General features: G+C 55.6%; 1 protein-coding gene across 1 annotated transcript in view; it reads left to right on the plus strand.

The window, feature by feature from the left end:
• The window catches only part of Nr5a2 (nuclear receptor subfamily 5, group A, member 2), a 104,700-nt gene that overhangs the window by 2,256 nt on the left and 93,634 nt on the right, over positions 1 to 8,810 (plus strand). The window lies entirely within an intron of this gene.

Genomic DNA, 8,810 nt, shown 5'->3' on the forward strand with positions numbered 1-8,810 from the left:
AGGCTCCGGGCGCCGGGGCCGACCCCACGGGCGCTGCGGGGCCGCCTCGAAAAGTGTCCGCTGGTGTCCGAAAGTGTCTGCCGGGCACTTCCGGCCACAGACCCCAGACCCTCCAGGAAAAGGGGAAGGAAGAGGAAGGGAGGAGGAAGAGGACGCGTTCCTCTAGGTCTCGCTAGCAGCCACAGCCCGGACCTGCTCGGCGATCCTCCTGGCTCCGCCGCCCCACAGGCGGCTGCGGGGTGCCCCCCCCCCTCCACTGTCCCGGCAGGCCCGGAGCATCCTTCCGGGAGCGCCGAGCGCCGCCCGGACCGCAGGGAGGGGCGAGGGGAGGGGAGGGGCGGGGCCAGGCCGGGATTGACAGCCCCTGCCCAGGGACCCTCTGCTGGGAGGGGAATCCGGGCATCTCGGAACAGACCCCCCCACTCTCCACCCCCCCCCACCCCCGGGAGGGAGGAAGGCCCCGGCAGTCGCAGGGCCTGACATCTCTGCGTAGCCAGCGGTGGGAAGGTAAACTGAGGCTAGAGTACAGAAAATCACTTAGGCTTCCCAACTCCGTTTTGAATTCCTGTTCTGTTCCTCTGGGAAAGATGCCTATTTGATGTTAAAAAGTGGTTTCCGAGTGAGATTGTCCATAAAAGGGGAGGGGGGAGAGAAATGCACTCATGACTGGATTTCTGAGATAAACGCTAGCCACTCTGTTACAGCACAGTAATAGTAACAAAGTTATTTTTTCCTGTAAAAAATGGTTTCCAAGGCGCCGTGAGATCCGCCCTCGAGAAAAATCTCCCAACCCAGGTCAGGTTCCTCCTGGTGCCCACCTGCAAGATAATCATCCAAAAGCTCATGCCTGTGTCCCCCAGGCTCAACGATGGCCTGGGGACACTGCTCAGACCTGTAGTCTGGGGCCTAGGTTGTAGGTTTTCTTGTTTTAGACTTGGCTATCCCTAGAAAAAAATAAAGAATTAAAACATGTTCTATATCAAGGATTTATTGACTCACCAAATATGACCCACATGATTTGACTTAAATTTACATTAAGTACTGGGAGATCAGTGCATCTGCAGAACATTTGCTGCACATTCAATATAACAGGGCATGCCCGCCTCAGGGAGTTAGGCTTGCACAGTTAAAGGTGCGTCGTACACAGGGTAAACACCGTGGAGTCCCTGATACAAGGCCTGCTATCTGGTCCTCTTAACACTCTTAAGTCTGATTTTATTTCCCTGATAACCTCTCACGAGCTCAGGGCTGGCTCCCTGGATCTCTGAAGGCAGGCATTGTTCAAGGAGACAAGATAACCTCCAGATAACTATGCCCAACGCAGTCTCTAGCACCACTACTGCCAGTTCCCTTCCAGGAAGCTTAAACCAAGTGCATCCTTTTCTTCTCTGCCCCACCTCCAAAACACTGTGTCACAAATAACACCTGAATCCACAGGTGGTGACCAGAGTTCAATGTTTCTTCAAAATGCTGTGGGGTGTGTGTGTATGTGTACGTGTGTGCTGGTACTGGGCCTTGTGCTGTCCTTTCATTTTGTTTTTTGCTCAAGGCTAGTGAGCCCCAGCTCCACTTCTAGCTTTTTGCTGGTTAATTGGAGATAGCAGTCACATGGATTGTCCTGCCCAGGCTAACTTTGAACTGAAACCATCATATCTCAGCCTCTTGAGTAGCTAGGATTTCAGGCACAAGTGACTAGAACCCAGCTTTCTTGTTTTTATTTTGTGATGATACTGGGATTTGAACTTAGCATCTGCTGATCTCACTTAGCTTTTTCCACTCAGGTCTGGTGCTCTACCATTCTAGCCACAGCTCCACTTCTAGCCTTTTGCTGGTTAATTAGGGGTAAATCTCATAGATTCGTCTGCCCAAGCTGGCTTCAAACCAGGATCCTCAGATCTCAGCCTCCTGAGTAGCTAAGATTATAGGTGTGAGCCATTGGCACCCTAATTTTGCTCATTTAATATATAAACCAAAGGAAATTTTTGGAGGAAGGGAGAACAGAGGCGTGGCTGCGTGTTTTCTTCTCCTGTCCTGTCCAGAAGGAACCATGCTAGCTGATCCTAAGGCTTCCCTTAGATATAATCTTGAACTTGAGATAAAAATCACTAGACTCCAGTACTGCCAGATGCACAGCTAGAGCTACTTCTTGGACTTGTTTTGCCTTCTCTTTGCCTTACCAGATCTTAAACTTCTCTGAGTTGGCATCAAGAAACTTGGGAGTTTGGCAGGCACTGTCCTTTGGGGAGGAGGCCCAGAAGGCTGAGAGGTGGAGCCTGAAAATCAACTGGGCTGAAATTGACCAGACAAATGGGGGTGTTGGCTTTTTTTAGGAAGCTGTTATGTAGGGCTTTGTGTGATTGATAAGAAAAGATATATACCGGTTCCTGGGCTTGAACTCCAGGCCTGGCACTGTCCCTGAGCTAATTTCACTCAAGGCGAGTGCTGCTCTATCCCTTGAGCCACAAGCCACTTCCACCTTTCTCTGGGTAGTTTATTGGAAATGGCAGTCCCAGGGACTTTCCTGCTTAGGCTGGTTTTGAACCATGGTCCTCAGCTCTCAGCCTCCTGAGAAGCTAGGATTACAGGCTTGAGCCCCCAGTGCCCAGCAGCAAACATGTATGAACAGTCCTTAGAGTAGCTTCCTCATTTGTCTCGTGTGTTACTTCCCTTACAGAGGGGTGAGTTTAGGTGAAGTTTGAGGGAAACTTGTATTATGAACAGCACGGACTATGGAAGCCTCCTTTCTTTTTTTCACTCTCTTTTAGTTACCAAGTTTACTTCGGTAACCCCATTTTCTAGCTTAAAAAAATACAACCAGGAAGTCATGTGACACAAGAATGACTCAGATTGTCCAGAGAGAGATGAAGCCCCAAATTAAGAGTCTGAAATCCAGACTCTCCCCCTATGGTGTATGCATACTCTTGATATAGTATCAAGGAAGTGTGATGGAAAACATTAGACTTCCTCTTAAAAGACATAAGAAAGACATTTGTAGGACTGGAAGCATGACTCAGGTGGTAGAACACCAGCATAGGCAAGAAAGCCACGCACCAGCACAGGGCCCTGAGTTCAAGCCCCAGTGCCAGCACAAGCCATGAAAAGGAAAGCCTTTGTGAATAGCTCCGTATAGTGTCTTTTCATCCATAATGGATGTCAGATTTGGATTCCTAGAGAATTCACAAGAGTGGAAGTTGGGTGGGGGTGTGCAGGAGACCAGGAACAGTCCCCCCCCCCCAGGATGGCCAGGGTTTGGGGGAAGCTTAAGTAAGGGACATGGGCCTCTTTGAGAGATGAAACTTTGAGGGTGTGTGGAAATGACTGGAGAGTTCCAGGCTTTGTTGAGGGCCGTCAGGCAGTGTGTGTGTGTGTGTGTGTGTGTGTGTGTGTGTATGTGTGTGTGTGTGGAGTTAGGTCCTGGGGCTTGAACTCAGGGCCTGGGTGCTGTTCCTGAGCTTTTGTGCTCAAGGCCAGCGCTCTACCCCTTTGAGCCACAATGCCACTTCTTTTTCTTTTTGGTGGTGTATTGGAGATAAGAGGTTCCGGGCTTTCCTGCCTGGGCTGGCTTCCTCAGATCTCAGCCTCCTGAGTAGCTAGGATTACAGGCGTCCACTAGAGATAATCTTTAGGCTCCTTGGCCTCCAGACACCTGCCTTCCCTGCTGCTTTGCCCAGCTTGGTGCCCAGGCCTGCGGGTGACCTGACCGCTGGCGGGAGGGGGGCCTGCCCCTTCCCATACCTGTGTGTGGGGACCGAGAGCGCCCGAGGACTCTTCCTTCCCTGCGCCCAGGTCTTTCCCCCCACGGAGGCGCCCGCAGTGGGATCCTCTGCCCCGCCAGAGCTTCCTGTGTGGCCGGATAGGTGGAAGAGTCTCCTGAAAGTGCTGAGGCCATAGTTCCTGGCTCAAATGGAGGGCGGGGCGCGGTGTGGATGGGGAGTGACGCTAGTTTCAGGCAGAGCTTCGGTGACCTCTGGGCAGCGTGCGGGGAGGCTGAGGCAGGAGGATCCCGAGTTGAGGCTGGTGTGGGCTATGTAGGGAGATCAAGGAAGGAAAGGAGGGAGGGAGGAAAAGGAAAAGGAAAAGGGAGTGGTCTGAGGTCTGAAGGAATTCAGGGTGGCTGGGCTTTCAGTTTTGAGCAGAACTGGCAAACCCTCCCTATGGGGGGGGGAAGAGAGGAGAGGACAGAGAAGAGGGGGGAGAGAAGAGAGGGAGAGAAGTGAAAGGGAGAGAAGAGGGGAGAGAGAGTAGAGAGGGAGGAGAGAGAAAGGAGAAAGGAGAGAGAGAGGGAGGGAGAGGGGGGCCCCACTCCGAAGTCGGGGCGCCGGGCCTGACGAACGGGCAGCACGCGCATCCAAAAGAAGTGCAAAGTTTGTCAGCAAAGTGGGTTTTACTCGGGAGCCTCAGGTTTCGATAGCCCGGGCCGAAGCCCGCACCCCCCCTCCGCCCCGCACCCCCTCTCCGCCCCGCACCCTCTCCGCCCCGCACCCTCTCCGCCGGGGCTGTCCAATCATCCAGACAGTTGCGTGGACTTCCCTCCCCTCCCAGGGAGGACCCCGCGGCCGTGTAGACGGGGTGGTCGCCGGGTGCCCCCCTCCGTCTCAACCGCCCCCCCCCGCTCCGCCCTGGCCGGGTTTGGAGAGTGCGAGCGCTTCTCTCCATTCTGTTTCCGTAGCTCCGCCGGCGGCTGTCAGCCGTGTGCCTGGCTGGGTGGAATTGAACCCGTTTCCCAAACTCTGCGACAGTGCAGGAGTCGGGGAGAGCCTAAGGGGGGAGGGGCGGAAAGCCAGCCCGGGGGTCCCCGCGCCCCGGGATCCCTCCCCACCCCCGGCGGAGCAGACCGCCGGTAAAGGCCCAGGCCCCATGGATGGGTTTTTCAGATGGGAGGGGTGGAAAACTTGGGCAAAATCGGAGCTTGATCCTTGAGATAAACTTCTCTTTCCCCGGGGCTATCTTTGCCTAGTTGGGAAGAGAAGCTAGCAAGGAAGGAAGGAAGGAAGGAAGGGAAGGAGGGAGGGAGGGAAAGAAAGGAAGAGAAAAAGAAAGGAAGAGAAAGAAAGAAAATAAAGAAGGAAAGAAAGCAGAAAGAAAAGGGAAAGGAGAGAGGGAGAGAAGGAAAAAAGAAAGAGGAAAAGGAAGGGAGAGAGGGAAGGAAGGAAGAAGGGAGGGAAGAAAAGTGGGAGGAAGGAAGGAAGGAGGGAGGGAAGGAAGGAAGTAGGGAGGGAGGGAAGCAAGGAAGGAAGGGAGCAAGAATTCACACTTGTATGTTTCTCGCTGCGGCTGATAAAGTAGGTGCGTGGGAGCAGCTGCGTGAATTCAAAAGCAAAGGAGGCTGCGGGCGCCGGAGGCGGCGCGGGAAGTTGTTCTGGGCTCGGTGGGCTTTACCCAGGCGCGCGGCGCCCCCCACGCCCGCCCGATCGCGCTCGCTGCGCTCGCTTGGAGAAACTCGCTCGCTTGGAGAAACTCGAGCGGTGGGGCTTTGAGGGCACCTTTCCCGCGTAGACGACCCAGGCTGTGCGGGGAGGTGCGGGGCGCGCTGCTCCCCCTCCAGGGTGGGGAGTTCGAGACCTCCCCACCTCCAGCCAGCTGGGCGGGGGGGGGCAGCTGGATAAAATATGCGGGGACTGCGATTCTCAGGCTCTTCAAGGCTTGCGGGAGCCTCCCCAGCCTTCATCCTGCGTCATTGCATCTGTCAATCAACCCGGGCCGCCACAGTGGGGAGCAGGAGGCCGAGCCCCGCAGACCCGGGCTGGGAGGACCGGGGTGGGGTGGGGGGGGGCAGAGAGAAAAGTTGGCTGGAAGTTGGCAAAGAAACTCCGGGCGCGTGCCACAGCTCAACCTGGCACTGCCCACCGGTGTTCGGGACGCCATGTCGGGTCTCTGCCATCCGTTCGCCTCCCCGCAGAAGTGTGTGGGGGTCCCCTGTGTGCTCCCACGGAGGGAACCAGTGCCTTTGGTACAAAGGTGTCCCCCGTGGAGGAGGGGAAGGCCTCCCGGCCGGCGATCGTGCACGCCACGGGTGGCCAAGGCCACGGTGAGCTTCAGTGTGGACCACACAGGTCCCTTTGCACCCACTCTTGCATCAAGCCTCCCTTCCCGCCTCGCCGTGTGTGTGTCCTAGAACGTGGAAGCTTCTCGGTGACCCGAGACCCCCCCTCTCCCCCCAGCCCGGGCTCCGCCTTCCCACCGGGTTCTCCTGACCAGAGCATTCTGGAAGATGCCCAGGCCTATCCAAGCTCCGTCCCGGCTTCAAGTGTGGGGGTCCCCCGCCCCCGTGCACAATAGAAACAGAGGATCGAGGGACCAGAGAGGGTGCTGGGAGCGAGGAAAGAATCTGGGGGAGGGCGGCACTGAAAAGGGGTGCAGGGGACTCTGGAATTACTTTTGTGTCGCAGCCCAGTCCCGCCCTCCCTCCCTCCCTCCCTCCCTCCCCAGACGTCGGCACCAGGGCCGGAGCCTCCGCCGCTCCCCCTAAACTTAAACAGTAACTCGGGAAAGGTGAGTGCGCCCCTCCATTCCGGATAGAGTTGCTGCCCCGAAGCCACAGGCCTGGGGGGTCCAGGTCTCTAGCCATTGATACCGGGCGCCCCGGGGCACTTTTCCAGCTCCAGCTCAGGGGTGAAGGCCTCCGGGGCTCACAGTTCCCTGGGTTCTTAGAAAAGGCCGTGTTCTCTGTCCCGGAAAGCATTCGGGTTTTTTTTGGGGGGGGGATGGGTAAGGGTAGGGTGTCCTGACTTCAGCTTCCAAGAAGTCCCGGTCCTGGAGGACACCCCTTAAACTTAGAGGTCAGATTCTTTCCAACCTCAACCTGAATCTCCCCAGTCTTCGTACTGGCACCCCCTATCTGTGTGGCTTTTTTCTTTCCTGGAAAGTCTACCTGTGGGAAGAGAAATGGATGCCACATGGCCTTCAGCCACTATCACCCAGCATCTTTGGGGGGCGGGACGGGGGACAGATTGGACTGGGCTGTCCTTTCCGTCCCTGAAGCCTGGCCGCAGAGCTTGGCCTCACTCTCAACTCCTATCAGGCAGTTTCTTGTGACACATCAACGTCAAGGTTCTGTCAGAGCCTTTCAGTTCCTCCAGTGTCCCTAAACTCTGCCTACAACTCCACCAGCCAGATAGGAGGAAAGGAGGAGAGTCTGGTGTTTGGGGATGTGCCGACTGCTGGAAGTGTGTGAGCTTGTTCTTCACCCTTTGTAATGATCTGCTTTTCCAGTTCACTGAACTCACCCCAAACCAGGTATGCAGTGATCACAGCCTGAGATTCATTGCCTTTCGGAACTGTGGAAGGATAGACATTAAGGATAGACAACTACATTTTAAACATGGCATTAAGAGTCATTGATTTGGAGTCCATCCGTACCCCTCCCCATACAAACTAAGGCCTCCCCGATTTTCAACACTTAGGCGCTCATGGAAATGGAAATTCCAATAGCTTAAATTCTAGGTGAAGAGCAAAGAGACAAATCAGCTTCTTTGCGGGTCCTGGGGATTGAACTCTGGACCTGGACACTGTCCCTCCGCTCTTCAGCTCAAGGCTATCACTTGAGCCACAGCACCACGTCTGGCTTTTTCTGCTTATGTGGTGCTGAGGAACCGAACCAAGGGCCTCAAGCCTGCAAGGCAAGCGCTCTCCCACTGAGCCACCTTCCCAGCCCCAAATCAGCTTCTTACAGGCAACAAACAGTCCACGGATTGACCAAGTGTGAGCAGCTAGGCCGTGGCCATTGGGTTAATTGAAATTCTGCTGACTGGGCTGGGTTGTTCGGAGTGTGAGATCCCTTTGCCATTTAAATAGAATAACTTTAGATCTTTTGAGATTCAAATTCACCCCCTTGTGGGTGGACTGTGATAATTACTCCGTTCAGAGGCTGAGCCCGGGTGTGGAGGCTTTTTGAGAGCAATCAGGGGACTGGGACTGTGTTTCATCTTGGGTTGAGATCTGAAAACTGTGAAGGGCTGGTGGCAGAAGAGCTTGCCTAACAGATGGTTCTTGAAACTAAAGAGGGAGAAAGAGAGAGAGAAAGAGAGAGAGAGAGAGAGAGAGAGAGAGAGAGAGAGAGAGCACCTTTGGGTTTCTTCACCAAAGAAACAGCAGGGTGAAACGGGAAATTAGACTGCCCATTTTATCTGGAACTCTGTCGGTGCGCAGTCGGAAGTCCCTCAGCAAGACACTCGAGTTGAGCTCGGGTGCCGGGTTCCTTCTAAGTGGAGGAGGCCGAGGAGAGCAGAACCACTGTCCTTTCCTCTAATTTCCAGTAAGAGGATGGAATCTCGGGGACCTAGCGCTCTCCTTGCTGACCGCCATCCTCTCTCAAGCCTCTCAGGGACTCGCGTGGGGGCCTCTCCAACGGACTGAGCGTCGTGGAGAGAAAGAATGCCCAGAGACCCTGTGCATTTGGAGAGACAGACAGACAGACAGACGAAAGCGATCTGGTGACCTGCGCATCCCTTTCCCTCCCGTAGGTCTTTTCACCTAGGATTTAATTCTTCTCGGGCTTCTCTCCCGCCCCAGCCGGCGAGGACGCCCCTTCACCCCTTCACCGGTCCTTCCCATCCCTTCCCGCTTCCCCTCCGCCCCACCTCGCGCGCCCCCGGGGGGTTTCTCCCAAGACCTCTGCGCCCTCCCCGCGGGCCGGGGTGGGGTGGGCTGGGGTTGAGGCGGGGTGAAGAGGTTGGGGCAGGCGTGGGAACAAGCGCATCCTCATTGGCTGGAGACCAGAGTCCGACCTGAGTCCGGAACCCGCTTCCCCGGTCCCAGCCTCCCGCCCACCCAGCCCTACTTACCTCGCTGCGCCTCGTCGCCTCCCCCCC

This window comes from Dipodomys ordii, unplaced genomic scaffold (genome assembly GCF_000151885.1).
Source record: "Dipodomys ordii isolate 6190 unplaced genomic scaffold, Dord_2.0 Scaffold35, whole genome shotgun sequence".
Lineage (NCBI taxonomy): Eukaryota > Metazoa > Chordata > Mammalia > Rodentia > Heteromyidae > Dipodomys > Dipodomys ordii.